We start from the raw sequence: 16130 nt of genomic DNA, 5'->3' as shown, positions 1-16130 counted from the left end.
CACACTGGATACCGCCACCTAGAGAGGACAGCTTATCCAACCAGCGAAATTGAACAAGATATGGACCTTCCTCCAGCGGTTTTAAATTGGTAACGTTACCACCACAAACTGTGTCTATAACCACTCTTCCATTGCCTATCCACGCCAGTCTATTTTTTAAGGATCAGCACATCTATTGAGGTCTGCACAATTGTACGGGACATAATAGGTTCTGTTTTATGTGATGATACGTGATTTTTAACACCCCCTGATTCTATGTTTATTGTATAAATATTATTTTTATTAAATACACATTAATTTATGCTATTGAAACATTCATTGGTATTCTTAATAAGCGCTGCTACTTATTTTATTTACTGTGTGGTGTTCATGTTTACCTATGTCGACATTGACACAAAAAAAAGGAAAAACTTATGTCAGTATTTTGATATGTCGGCATTTCAAATGTCTGTTCTATGTCAGTATTTTGTACATGTCTGCATAATGAGTGTCGGTATTTTGACCGTGTCGGTATTTTGACTGTAGGTCAATGGGTGTCATGATTATGACCGTCGGTATTGTGTCCGTCGGTAAATCATACTGAACCTGATAAATGGTGCTTCAGCCAACAGCTCCCAACTATCATTTTTCAAACACATGAAAGATCGGAGCTGAACAAATGACCGATTGGCTGGAGCATCATTTACCATAAGCAACAAGTTTTATCACGCACCGCCCAGCAGCGGCTCGAGAGATGAGGCTGCAGTGTAGTTCAAAATTAAAATATGGCAGCCACATCAACTGGCACTCCAAACGCTGGCAAATATCGCCGACCAGGACCCACTTGCATTTGGTGTGGATCCCATATTTGAATTTTGGACTGCGCTTCAGCCCCACCTCTGCAATTGCCACTACTTACACCCACAAAACAGTGACAACACCTCTTATGCTATTTTATATTATTCAGTCCGTATATGAAAGACAATTCGATTGAAAGAGCTACTAATACCCCTTTCACACCGCACAAACAACCCAGTTTCGACCCATTATATTGCCAGATCGACATGGGTCGCTGTGCGGTGTGAAAGGTGCAATGGATGAATTCCTGGGTCACCTGACCCGGTAATTCAACCCGGATTATAAGAAGGGTTAGAAGAAGGGCTATTACCGGGTCAGGAGCAGTGTGAACGGGTTACCTGTGTCGATGCGACCTGGTAACCGTTCACTGCATAGGGAGAGGTGGCACAGAGATGATGTCATCTGGCAGCGCCGCCTCCGCACCCGGCCCCATTGTCGGCTCCATCTCTGCCCCCGGATGTCAACCCGACCCGTCATATTGCCAGGTCGGGTCCAATGCCCCAGGACCCTTTTCCAATTCCCGGGTGGGACCCGGCATTGCGATCTGAAAGCGGTATAAGTTAGTTTTGGAGTTTTGTAAAGCACATTGGAGATTTACATCCAATAGAAAAAATAATACAGTTATGATGTTTAACATTAAAAATAAAAACTATTTGATTCTGGTGGTCATTCCGAGTTGTTCGCTCGCTAGCTGTTTTTAGCAGCCGTGTAAACGCTATGCCGCAGCCCACTGGGAGTGTATCTTAGCTTAGCAGAAGTGCGAACGAAAGGATCCCAGAGCGGCTATAAAAAAAAATGTGTGCAGTTTCAGAGTAACTTCAGACCTACTCAGCGCTCGCGATCACTTCAGACTGTTCAGTTCCTGTTTTGACGTCACGAACACGCCCTGCGTTCGCCCAGCCACACCTGCTTTTTTCCTGGCACGCCTGCATTTTTTCAAACACTCCCTGAAAACGGTCAGTTGACAACCAGAAACACCCACTTCCTGTCAATCACTCTGCGGCCACCAGTGCGATGAAAAGCTTCGGTAGACCTTGTGTGAAACTACATCATTCTTTGTAATAGTACGACGCGCGTGCGCATTGCACCGCATACGCATGCGCAGAAGTGTCATTTTTTGCCTCATCGCTGCGCTGCGACCGAAAGCAGCTAGTGATCAACTCGGAATGAGCTCCACTGATTGGTTGTATATTGACAAACACGAAATCTAGCAGAACCTTTATATGTTACTTTGTAGTGTTTACAGCTTCATTCCTTATTATTACACTTAAAGGGGAGAAAGGACAATTTATAAGCCTATGCCCACACACTGTAATTTGACATCACATTTCTAGTGAAAATATAAGAACTACTTCTTTATAAAAGATATAGACAAGCCAATAAATGTATTGGTTTATAATGTTAATGTGGTTTATAATTACATTCTTAAACAGTCTATCAGGATTTACAAATTACACATTTACAAATCACATTGATCATTTCCCTGCTAATTAATCCATTGGTTGCAAATACATGTAATATTCTTATGAGACCCTGCTCAGCAATTAAACCCAATTAGATAGATTCTTACCACATAATTTCCCCTGAAACAAATGGTTATGGCTGTGACATGCATTGAATGCTATTCTGCAGACTAGAAACTGTGGTCTGCTTCATCTGTCTTGTAATAATAATAATAAGGCAGATATATTAAGCATAAAGAAGTGATAAAGCAGTGATAACTACAAGGTGATAACGCACCAGCCAATCAGCTTCAATATGTAAATTGACAGTTATGAGCTGATTGGCTGGTGCATTATCACTTTGCACTTTTCACTGCTTTATCACTTCGTTACGACTTCTCCAGGCTTAATACATCCGCCGAGAGATATGAAAGACAGACAAGCAGAATTGCAACCTGTCTCTTTCTCTTACAGACATGCAATCAGACCTACTGTAGTTAAGTCTAATTACTTAATGTTATGTTTCAAAACATATCTGGCACAATCTCTAATTTATAATTTGGGTTTATCTGTGCAGTATTGAATTTTGCATTAATTGTAGCTAACTAAAAACAGATAGTTAATGAAAGTGTAGGAAAAACTTTTAAAACAATGCAGAAATGTAGAACAGTGTGGACACATTTGCAAAGGTGGAAGTGTTCTTTATTATTGAAATATATACGGAAATTAATTCCTGTTATTACACTTGAGACAGATGTTGCAATGATATATACTGTAACTCACTGTGTGAAAATCATTTCTTTTACTGTTGCAATGAGTTTTTTTTAACACCTTCTCTGCAGGAGAACCTCAAATCTTGAGCTTTGTAATAATGAAGGGATTAGCATAGCATTATTACAACTGCTATACATGGAACCTGGGGTGTCTCACAGTTGCGTTCAATGATCAAATGTTACTATAGCAACGTGCACGGTGATAAGTCAGTATCATAGTAGCTAGAAGGTACTCAGACACTGAATAATATTTTTTCTTTAATTTGGAGATTTGGTAGTAGATAGAGGAGGAAATATTTAAGTTAGTTTGCTCTTTGGGACAAATGGCTTTGCAATGCTTATTTGCTAAACTGAAACAAATTGCAGAGATTTGTAATGACCTATGGCAAGCCTCAGCTTCAATCGTTCTAAAGGTAGGTGGATTATTGTTAGTTCACATTATATTTGGGTTGTAGTAGTTATGTGTTATTTATACCATTATAAGTAAAAGATGAGCATATTTTGGTTTCAAAAACCAATATCCAGCAATGTATTTAAAAAAAAAATCATTAATCGTGGCTAAAACACAAAGTTTTCAAGACTATGGTATAAAAAGTTATTTATACAAGTTGAGTCTTCCATATCCAGAACTCTTGGTACCAGAGATATTCTGGATATCGGATTTTGCTGTATTTAGGAATATTTGCATACCATAATGAGATATCTTGGGGATGGGCCCAAAGTCTAAACACAGAATGCATATAAGCTTCATTTAGTCCTTATACACACAGCTTGAAGGTCATTTTATACAATATTTTTAATAATTTTTTGTGTTAAGCAAAGTTTGTGAACATACACTTAGCATGGGGTATGTGCGCATGGTGCACTGGGGCATGCCGTGTGTCAGGGGGCGTGTACTCATGGCACACCCCATTTTTAATAAAAAGCACACTACTAGGGGTCACGTGCACACGGCACACAGGGGCGTGCCATGAGTCAGGAGAGCTGGTCAGGCTCTCTGTGGGGCTGGAATTGTACACAAGACCATCGGCCCTTCTGGCATATGCCAGAAGGGCCAGATGGTCAGTCTGGTTCTGGCCATTAGCCAACAGCCAATCAGACACTTTTCTTCCATCCCGGGTCTAAAAACCCAGGTTGGATGCATTCACGCTTTCTGGACCTGGAACTTCACACCAGGTTGTTTCTGTTCACAAATACCAAAAACCCGGGTCAATGCACGTTCACAGACAAAACCCCAGGTTTTTGCCGCATGTCTGAAAGGTGTATTATTAATTAATTACTCATATCCCAAAAGCTTTCTGACAGTGAAATGGATCTCTAAAATGTAAATTATTATTTTTAAACAAAGCATATAAAATATCTAAAATTATATATTTAAAAAAAAATATATAACATTTTCTTCTCACCTTTTGACCTATCACTCAAGCATGGTGGATGTGTATAGGGGATTCAATATATGTATCTTTGCAAAGGCACAACATAAATCATTCCAACTATGACATTCTTTAAATGGCATGAGATCCTATAATTCTTTCCAATGTTACAAAAATTGGGATTTAAAGGTTATTGTGAGTTTATTTGCATTTGTCCCAATGGGGCATATTTACTAAAGATTCTAAAACAGACAAGTGGTGGTGTTCCACATATCTATCAATCAATCAATCAATCAATCAATCAATCAATCAATCAGATTCTATAATTTTCTATATTGCAATGGAGAAATGATAGCTAGAATCTGATTGGTTGCTATTGGAAAATACCACCACTTCTCTGTTTTAGAAGCTTTAGTAAATTTACCCCTATGTGTTATATTTATATGAATAGATCTGATGGAGTCCTCAATCATAGATTGGAAATATTTATTACAATGAATTGTGCTTTATAAATAAGGAGTAGTAACTGATGAATCCATTCTATTCATGTGAGTCCTCTCATTACTTTATATGAAAATGGAAGGTACTGTATATCTAAGATAATTGTATTAGGTCCACAAAAAATCCTTACCATGGTTCTTTCCACATTATCTGCAGAATATTATCACATTTCTCAGACAGAATTTGGCCAAATATGTACTGCATGGTATTGCCACCTTCATTTTTCTTCTACCTTTACTTCTCCTTTATTAGTTCTATTGCACTGACATATAATGTTTTGATAGCTAAAATCACATTTTAAAATTCTCAGATACAGTAACTAAAGCTGTCAGACTGAAAGTGAAAGAAAAGGAAAAAATCAGTAAAAAAAGAAAGTAAAAAGAATAAAGTGAGGATGAAAGTGAAAATGGGAGTGAGAAAGAGGGAAAAGAAAAGGAAAACAAAGAAATGGGAAGAGGAAAAAGTAAAGGAAAAGGTAAGTCATAGCAGTGGAGCGAGATTGAGTAATCTAAAGAGTTTTATCAAGCTGCAAAGTTTTGGACAGTTTTGAAAAAACCACACACCTCCAAACCTCCAAATGTATTGTCCAATTGTATTTCTAACATTAAAAAAATGTCACTTGCAGGTTTTCCCATTGTGGGAATTGTTACTGTGTAAGGATTTGTTTTTGTGTCTCTAGAAGTGACAAGTGGCGCCATCTTGCCTCACGTTTTCTTTTTTGGTGTTGTCGTAAGTGAAACCACGGTGAAGGTTTCTTGTGTGGGACGAGGGGCTGACATTTGTTATAAGCGCAAGAAAGGTCTCCTTTCTTTTTCTGTTAGTCCATTTTCACCTTGATCTAATATTGCTGCTAATACTGTATGTTCACATTTAGAGACAATAGAAGAGATCTTTTTGATGAATTATTTGTCGAGGAGATTTTAGATGCTAACTTATGTGATGAAGATCTCTCATCGATTTTACACAATTTGGATACAGCCCTTATTAAAGAAAATCGGTTGTGGTGGGAGATAAATACACTTGAAAGATACCAAATGGAAAAATGAATCCCTAAGGGTTTAAAACTTATTAAACACCCTACTTTTAATGTCTCCAATGAGGAGTTCAGGCAAGAATGGGATTCCATTTTAGAAAATTTCTCTCACAAATTAATAGATCTCATATTAAGAGAGAGAAAAAAAGATCTACAAGTCCTGAATAATGATATTTCTGGTCTTCGGACAACTTTAGACCCTTTGTTAGATCTAGAAGATGTGAAAGAAGCAGAAATAGAAATAGTGCGAAAACTGAATAAAGAAACGAGGGAAATTAAGGAGAGAAAGAGAAGGAAATATCTCAGGGATAAAAACCAATTAAAAAATCCCAAAGATAACATTACCACACCCGTTAAAGTTAATCTCGAATCAAATAAATCCAGGAGGAATAGTTTTAGAGAACCCGCTCAGGATAGACAAAATGATTGGCAGGAGGTAAGATATAGAGGAGGAAGAAGGATTAATAATTCAAATAAAATATGGAGGAGAGATACATATAATAGTTCTGGAGATAACTATAGGAGGAAAAATTTTAGAAGGGTGGACAGAAGGGAAGAAGGTTTCCATCAAAGGGATAGAGAAGAGTTTCATTTGAGGGATGATGACACCCCGTATGAGAGGTGGAATCAAAGGGGAGCTAAACCACAGAGAACACGTTTTTTAGACAGGGATCCAACACGAAGGAGGGTGTTCTAGTTAAAGCCAAACCCTCAGGTCCCCCTAAAAATAAAAGTATCAATGAGAGAAGAAAGAGGGGAAAGAGGGGAGGTGTTAAAAAGAAAAAACCCATTAGAGAGAAAGCTAAAATCCCCAATGTGAATACAGTGAAGATATTTAACTTAAGTAAGAAAATTCTCACAACAGATGAAATTAAAGTACTTACTAGAGGGTTGAAGTTTGCCCCTACGAGTCAGTTAGAGCCTTTTGAATTTTATGTTGACTTACAGAGGTTTGTACGCAAATTGACATTGAGGCGTTTTTTTGCTGGTAAAAATGGTGATGATGCGGGCGGTACTGAAGTTAATCCTGGTTCCCAATTTAAACCCAAATCTTCTTTTTATCCTTCGTTTGCTAAGGGCAGTTTTATAGACTGCTTTAGCAATCTTGAATTAGATGATGTCGAACAGACTCTAAGAAAAAAACGTAGGAAATTTAATCTGACTAAAAAAGAATGGTCCGCTTTAAAATCTTTGAGGAGTGATGAAAGTATAATTATAAAAACCGCAGATAAGGGTGGGGGTCTAGTTCTAATGGATAAAGTGGATTACATAGCTGAGTTGGATCGCCAACTCGGTGATGGGATCACTTATTCAAAAATTAAAGCAGATCCCATTTTAAAGATCTGTGAATTATTACGCAAATGGACAACAGAAGGTTTATCAAAGGGCGTCATAACAAAGGACAAGTTTGATTTTATAAATATTGAATATCCCACAATTCCCACTATTTACTGCCTACCTAAGATTCATAAAGATCCGGTCCGCCCACCGGGTAGGCCCATAGTATCTGGGGTGAACAGCATCACTTCTAACCTCTCAATGTTGTTAGATTACTACTTACAACCTTTGGTTAAATGCACGAAATCCTTTTTAAAGGACACAGGACAACTTCTAACTATATTGGATGGACTTGAATGGGAAGAGAATTATGTTCTTGTAAGTTCCGATGTATCCACTCTCTATACAATTATAGAAGAAGATAAAGGCATTGAGGTTATGTCCTATTTTTTAGAATCATCTGACTACTCCTCTGATTTAAAGATTTTTATTTTGGATGGTATTAGGTTTACTTTAAGGAATAATTACTTTGTATTTAACGGGAATTATTACCTTCAACATGTGGGGACTGCAATGGGCACCAGGTTTGCCCCGAGCTATGCCAACCACTTCATGGCCTATTGGGAGAAAAAGGCAGTATGGCATGGAGAGCAGCTCGGGGTGGGCCTGGTGCTATGGTGTCGCTACATAGATGATCTGCTGTTCGTATGGAACAAGGATCTGAAGGAGTTGGATGTATTTATTGAAGAACTTAATAATAATCCTCCATTTAATATTAGGTTAACCACTACTATAAGCCAGAAGCAAATAATGTATTTAGATCTGTGCATCTATATAGTAAATGGTTCACTTAATACGAAATTATATCGGAAACCGACCGATTCAAATGGTTTTATTGAAAGGACCAGCCAACATCACGATCATTGGCTGGATGGGATTCCATATAGCCAACTTTTAAGGGTGAAACGTAATTGTACTGGTTCTAATACCTGTGAAATACAAATGGGTGAATTATGTGAACATTTTATCGAGAAAGGTCATAGTAAGGATAGCTTAACCAAAGCTCAGGAGAGAACAAAAACTGTGGATAGGAGAGATTTAGTACAAGGCACCAACAAAAAGGGACCCAGAGAAAATGATTTTCAGTGGTCTTTTATTTCTAAGTTCAATTCACAGCATAGGGAAATTGAATTTATTATGAGAAAACACTGGACGGTGCTCACTAAAGATCCCGTTTTAGGTCCAATATTACCATCTAAGCCCGGTTTTATCTGTCGAAGATCTAAATCTATTAAGGACAATTTAGTGCGCAGTTCAATTGAGGTTCCCAAGAGGACTAGTATTAGAAGTACAGGGTTTTATAGATGTGGCCTTTGCGCAATGTGCAAATGCACAAAAGGCGCAAGTAAAATAAAGGAATTTACAGTAAGGGGTAATATTTATCCTATAAAAAATGTTATTACGCGTAATTCGAGAAATGTCATCTAGGCTTTAGAGTGTGATTGTGGGTTACTATATGTCGGAAAGACAAGTAGGAATTTAAAGATGAGATTATCCGAACACATCTACAATGTTAAAAGAGGACTGGATACACACACCGTCTCTAAGCACTTTAAATTGAAACACGCCTGCAAACCTTGCCACTTTAAGTTCTTTTGGGGCATTCAAACTATTAACCCCAATCCCCCGAAATAAAGAAATTGACATTTTATTATCTAAAACTGAGATGAAGTGGATCTATAAATTAAAAACCTTAGTCCCCTTGGGACTCAATAGCGACTTTGAATTGAAATGGTTTTTATGATAACCCCCTTTTCTTAACCAATCTCTTCTCTTGTTTTTTAAATGTATATTGATGGTTCTGTATTAATTTTGTATATTTAACTGTATAAGTTACTTCCTCTATGTTTTTTATTTTTTGGGTGTTTGATTTTATGCGGAGCTACGGATTGAAAAGCTGTGAACTATAAAACAGTATGTAATGGAACGCATATTACGGCAGCTGAGTTCCGCATACGTCATCTGGGGCGATGCGACTTCGGCCCTCTGGAACGCAGACGTCATTTCCTGTGTTACGGATCCGCTACGAGGGAGGGCTTCCATCAGCTGCGGTTGGTGTAAGCGATTAAGACACTATTTAAAGCAGCTAAACGCGTCTGTCCCCTACGCTTCTGAAGAAGGATATATTATCCGAAAGCGCTTAAGCTGGGGACCTTTTGTGCTGGACGGACTGGAGACTTGGAGAACGGAACTAACAGCGGGTAGACACCTTGAGTAAACTGGGACTTGTGGTGACTATATCCCATGCTGCTGGCGGCTGATTTCTCCCTTTCCTGATGTCCATGTAGCATCCTTTTGTTTTATGCTGTTATATAATCTGTGTTTGTAAGTGTTTTTATTAAAATATCTTTTATCCTATACACAGACAGTATTGCACTATTTTCCATCTCTTTTTAAAGTGCCTATTGAATTTTATGCTGTGTGCATATCTATAAAGGTGAACCATCCTGATGCAAAGATTGTGATTCCTACATGCAGATTAAATATTTATGCCATGTGAGTGAGACCAGGAAGCAATAAAGATATATCAATTAATCAAATTGGAATACACTATGTTCTGTGTTCTCTCACTATCTTTCTAGCATCCAGTTTATGGAAGGTTGACTCACTTGCAGTTTTTCCCATTGTGGGAATTGTTACTGTGTAAGCATTTGTTTTTGTGTCTCTAGAAGTGACAAGTGGCGCCATCTTGCCTCACGTTTTCTTTTTTGGTGTATTTCTAACATTGTTTGGTGTTCCAGAACCCCTAAATTGGAAGCTGTTTAGGGGTATCTGCCTTTTATAATGTTTAGAAAAACACTTCTCCCTCCTCTTATAATAATGGGTCATGCTACTAAACATCAGTTCCTGTATTCTAAAGTTGGTTAGAATTCACTACAAGGATGTTTGTAGACCTTATTCTGGCAGGAAGGAAGAACTCTTGGGCACTCTCTACTTAAGTCAAGAGCTCATCAAACTGCTACATAAAGAGACTTAATAAATTAATATTGTCACAGAAATCACCATGACTTGCAAATGAGTTCTGACAGAGGGTCCAGCTGTAACACCTCAGCTTTATTAGATTATGCTCCTTATATGAGAAGTAGATCAGCAACTTACCTGCTGTACCTTTGGGAAGTTTCAGTGACTGAGCTACCAAGCATCATAAAATGCTTCAGTCTCTGTGGGGTGATTCTAGCTCTTCACTTATGGATGCCCTGTTCTTTGCCTATAGTCACCATCAACACCAGCATAATGATTACAGGACCAAATATGTCCTGTTCTTTGACTACAGTCACCATCCACACCAGCATCTAGATCACAGAAGCAGAAATGCTGTGACTCTTGCCTAAAGTAATTATCAATACCAGCATGAAGACCATTGCCTACAGCCACCATCAAAACCAGCAAGGAAATCACAAGACCAGGGTTGCCCTGTTACTTGCCTATAGTGACCATCAACACCAGCATGGAGCTAACAGGACCACATATGCTCTGTTCATTGCGTAGATTCACCATCAACATCAGCATGGAGATCACAGGACTAGAGATGCCCTGTTCCTTGCCTAATCACCTCCAAACAGAGTCACAGGTACAAATCTAAAGGCCTCTAGAAAGCACCAGCCTTGTTTCTTTATATGCCTCCTGTTCCTTTGGCTGGAAAGTCATCATCTGATTGCGATTCACCTTAGATGATATCAGTCCCATTCGCAATTGAAATTCAGTGTTATATTTTTCTTACTTTCACTTCTATTCCTGTGTCAGTGGTTGAGATTTAGGAGTTTACAATGGGTTTGTTGATAGTAATATTCTTATTGTATTAAGGTTACAGATTGGCACATTGAACCTCATGTTTTTTTCTGTTTGTCAATGTGATCATATGTGCATAATTATTTTATAATGTTCAATTGGATTTTTTTATACAGTTCCATAATTTTATCTAAAATTGTCTAGCACCAATAGCTCATTGTGCCAACTTCTCTTACTTCCTCATATCCATTAATTCTGACTGGCTTCTATTTAAATTCATTCTTCTCTCTGGTATCCCTTAAACCAACTGACATGAAGTCATTTACAAAGTGGCACTTTCAGCCACTTGATATAAAAGGACGTTAATATTAAATAAAAAAACTCACCTGGTTTTGTACTTAATTTCATAGCTGCTACAAAAATCAGTAGCTGAGCCCACCAAAGACAAAGTGGATTTGAAATCAAAATCAAAATATATTATATTGTACCACCCTTACTCTTCTTCATTTAAACATTACATCATTGGCAAAGAGATGCTGCATTTTCAGCCCAATAAATTTGTCTGATTATTTTAGCTAGAGTTTCATAGGTTTGGTGCCATTCCAGAACAAACTAATTTTTTATATTGTTTATTTGGCCATGGCTGTAGCTACATAATACAGTCTTAATTCACTGCACACAAACCTGACATCAGCATCTCTTTGAAAGGCATAAGCAGCCAGCAGTATTATTGATGTATCTTTGTTACTCATAATCAGTACAGATGGTGTAATGGTTAGAATTACTACCTCACAGCACTGAGGTCATGGGTTTGGCTCCCACCATGGCTCTAACAGTGTGGAGTTTGCATATTATTCCTGTACTTTAGTGGGTTTCCTCAGGATACTCCGGTTTCCTCCCACAATTTAAAAATATACTGGTAGGTTAATTGGATCCCAACAAATATTAACCGTAGTGTAAATGTGTGTACATGTAGTGGGGAATATAGATTGTAAGCTCTACTGGGGAAGGGACTGATGTGAATAGCCAAATATTCTCTCTGTAAAGCTCTGGGGAATATGTGTGCCTTATATAAATAACTGGTAGTAATAATAAGAATAATAAAGCCATACCAGCATATTGGAATTTCTACTCGATTCGGAGGTGTCACCATTGATAAGAACCAAAACAAAATGTAAGATCTGTGGGTTTATTTGAACTGAACAAATTGCTTGAGGCTGGGCATCCCTGTTTACTTGCCCATGGTTTGGTATTTATGGCTACAAGTGCCCTCATATTCTTTAGCTATCCCACTTACATAAAACTGAGACAAACATCTTTTTTATTTGCATTACAACCTATTTTTGTGCGAATGAGAGGAAGGATTTCTCAAATAAATATTATTGTATAATGTAACTGCCATGTTAAAAATGTTAATGGTCTAAATACTTTTTATACAGTAGGTACTAAAATTAAGTGATAATATGCCCATATTTTATAGGTTGCTTAAAAAATATGCCATGCAGATAATACTTTTGTTTTAACCGATCTCATCCTTTTTTTTCTTTACTGATCTCCTCTGTTTTTCTTTACTGATCCTATCCTTTTTTTTTACTGATCTCATCCTTTTTTTAATTACTGATCTCATCCTTTTCCTCTCTACTGATCTCATACTCCCAATATTTAGCAATAAATGTTGAATCACTGTACATGTTGACTTGTCATCACTAGAAACTCAACGAGAATTTAAGGCTAGATCATTTACAGTATAATTGATAAGGAAATATTGCAAACTAACTGACCATTATTGACTCCACAACACTTTTGTCATGTATATGTCTGCTCCCCCTTTCAGTACATTTATCTTTACTTTAAGAATAAGAACCTTGTATTAGCTAGTCAGAATTGTTTTGATTTATAGTTTTCAGGGCAAGTGACTATTGGCTACGATAACTACTGTACACCAGTAAAAAAAACAAAAATATTTTATTGCCATATGCTGATGTTGTTGGTGTTTCTGAACTTGTCATAGATACTATTGTTTGGGGACTAACCCCATAGGAAATTCCTTTTTGGAGCACTCTTTTAATGAAATAATTTTAAAAAATAATAGTAAGTAAAGATATGATTTATATACTTAAAACGTAGCTTTTAATTCTTACCAAGATAATATAAATGGGGAAAACAAAAATAAAAATAAAAATAAACAAGAAAAAGTATATATGATATAATAATCCCCTATCATAATAAAGAATCATACATAGTGGTGAGTTTCATTCCTGGCATGGAGTGATTAAAACCACAGCTCTCCACTTGAATAGAGTCACTAAATGCGTGCCCTGATATGACCTAAATAGCATAGGTTCTAAATCACATAAGGTAGACTCATGCAGAATCTTACTATAGAATAGTGCAGAATGAACACTGATGAAATATTGCAGACTTGCGTTCCTTATAAATTCTCAATCACATACAATCAACAATTGCAGAGTAAAATGGCTGCCTGCATAATAGTGTGTAGCGATATATCAATAGTATTCTCAAATTAACCTTAACATAGGTTCTAAATCACATTTGGTAAGCTCATGCAGAGTCGTACTATAGAATAGTACAGAATGACACTGGTGCAATGTTGCAGACTTACATTCCTTATGAATTCTCAATCACATAAAATGAGCAATTGCAGAGTGAAAGGGCTATCTACACAACAGTGTGTAATGATATGTCTATAGTATTCTCAAAATAACCTTTTTACATTGAGATGTTGCACAATTGAAGACAGACAGTCTTACACGTTTGTAGTTTAAACAATAGATGCTTCCATATATAAATCAATATAATTAGTTTAATCAAGGCGTATAAATGATAACGAAATTTATCAATACTTGAGTTAGAAAGCATTAGTACAGCACATTTTGCAGATACCCCCATCTGCTGCCCGTCCTCATCATGAGAGCGGAGAATGGGTGAGAGTAGGGATACTGCTGTGCTGAAAGAAAAGTAAGTAAAGCCCCAGTGTCTCTCCAGATCTCCGTTTTTGGTGTTAGGGAAGTCCTGTTACAAAGTGCATTGCAGGGCTTCGATGCGCCACGGAAACGGAGGGACACCTGTGAAAAAACTCTGCTCAGGGAACGGTATATATGAGTGATTACTCAGTCACGTAGTGTGGGACTAAATATAAATTCTTTCTACTTATTTATGTTATTAAAAGTGGAAAAACACAATCTCATACATTGTCAGTAATGGATGCCTCCATATATAGATCGATACTACTCGCCCGTTCTGAGCATATAAGGAATGAATAGCAACAAAAAAATATATCAACAAAGAAATATAAAAGTTAAATTTATCTGAAGAATAAACAAAGAGCATAAATAGAAGGCATTAGTACAGCATATTTTGCAGATACCCCCATCTGCTGCCCATCCTCATCATAAGAGCGGAGAATGGGTGAGAGTAGGGATACTACTATGCTGAAAGAAATAAAGCCCCAGTGTCTCTCGTAGTCCCCGTTTTTGGTGTTAGAGAAGCCCTGTTACTGAACGCATTGCAGGGCTTCAATGCGCCACGGGAACGAGGGAACACCTGTGAAAGAAGATCAGCTCAGGAAAGAGTATGTGGGTGATTTTTTAATCATATAAGGAGCAGCTATCATGAGTTGCTCCTATTGTAAAATAGGAGCACTTAATGTTACATTCAATAAGGCTACTTGGCATGCACAAGAAAGACGGAGTTTTAAGGAAAAGTATAATACCCTGCCGCCGACCGCGGCTAAGATGTATTTTATGCGCGTCCACTCCGTTCGTGTGTCCCGGTAATTGAAAGGTTCTTCAGCATCCTCCTGCCGAGAGGAGCTGTGTGGAGAAAAATCAGGAGCACATCGGCTATCAGCTGGACGTACGTTTCACCTTCTGGGCTTGATCACCAGGAGGATGCTGAAGAACCTTTCAATTACCGGGACACACGAACGGAGTGGACGCGCATAAAATACATCTTAGCCGCGGTCGGCGGCAGGGTATTATACTTTTCCTTAAAACTCCGTCTTTCTTGTGCATGCCAAGTAGCCTTATTGAATGTAACATTAAGTGCTCCTATTTTACAATAGGAGCAACTCATGATAGCTGCTCCTTATATGATTAAAAAATCACCCACATACTCTTTCCTGAGCTGATCTTCTTTCACAGGTGTTCCCTCGTTCCCGTGGCGCATTGAAGCCCTGCAATGCGTTCAGTAACAGGACTTCTCTAACACCAAAAACGGGGACTACGAGAGACACTGGGGCTTTATTTCTTTCAGCATAGTAGTATCCCTACTCTCACCCATTCTCCGCTCTTATGATGAGGATGGGCAGCAGATGGGGGTATCTGCAAAATATGCTGTACTAATGCCTTCTATTTATGCTCTTTGTTTATTCTTCAGATAAATTTAACTTTTATATTTCTTTGTTGATATATTTTTTTGTTGCTATTCATTCCTTATATGCTCAGAACGGGCGAGTAGTATCGATCTATATATGGAGGCATCCATTACTGACAATGTATGAGATTGTGTTTTTCCACTTTTAATAACATAAATAAGTAGAAAGAATTTATATTTAGTCCCACACTACGTGACTGAGTAATCACTCATATATACCGTTCCCTGAGCAGAGTTTTTTCACAGGTGTCCCTCCGTTTCCGTGGCGCATCGAAGCCCTGCAATGCACTTTGTAACAGGACTTCCCTAACACCAAAAACGGAGATCTGGAGAGACACTGGGGCTTTACTTACTTTTCTTTCAGCACAGCAGTATCCCTACTCTCACCCATTCTCCGCTCTCATGATGAGGACGGGCAGCAGATGGGGGTATCTGCAAAATGTGCTGTACTAATGCTTTCTAACTCAAGTATTGATAAATTTCGTTATCATTTATACGCCTTGATTAAACTAATTATATTGATTTATATATGGAAGCATCTATTGTTTAAACTACAAACGTGTAAGACTGTCTGTCTTCAATTGTGCAACATCTCAATGTAAAAAGGTTATTTTGAGAATACTATAGACATATCATTACACACTGTTGTGTAGATAGCCCTTTCACTCTGCAATTGCTCATTTTATGTGATTGAGAATTCATAAGGAAT

This window comes from Pseudophryne corroboree, chromosome 12 (genome assembly GCF_028390025.1).
Source record: "Pseudophryne corroboree isolate aPseCor3 chromosome 12, aPseCor3.hap2, whole genome shotgun sequence".
In the NCBI taxonomy this organism is placed as follows: Eukaryota; Metazoa; Chordata; class Amphibia; order Anura; family Myobatrachidae; genus Pseudophryne; species Pseudophryne corroboree.
The sequence above is the reverse complement of the archived record's forward strand: the minus strand, read 5'-3'. Positions refer to the sequence as shown.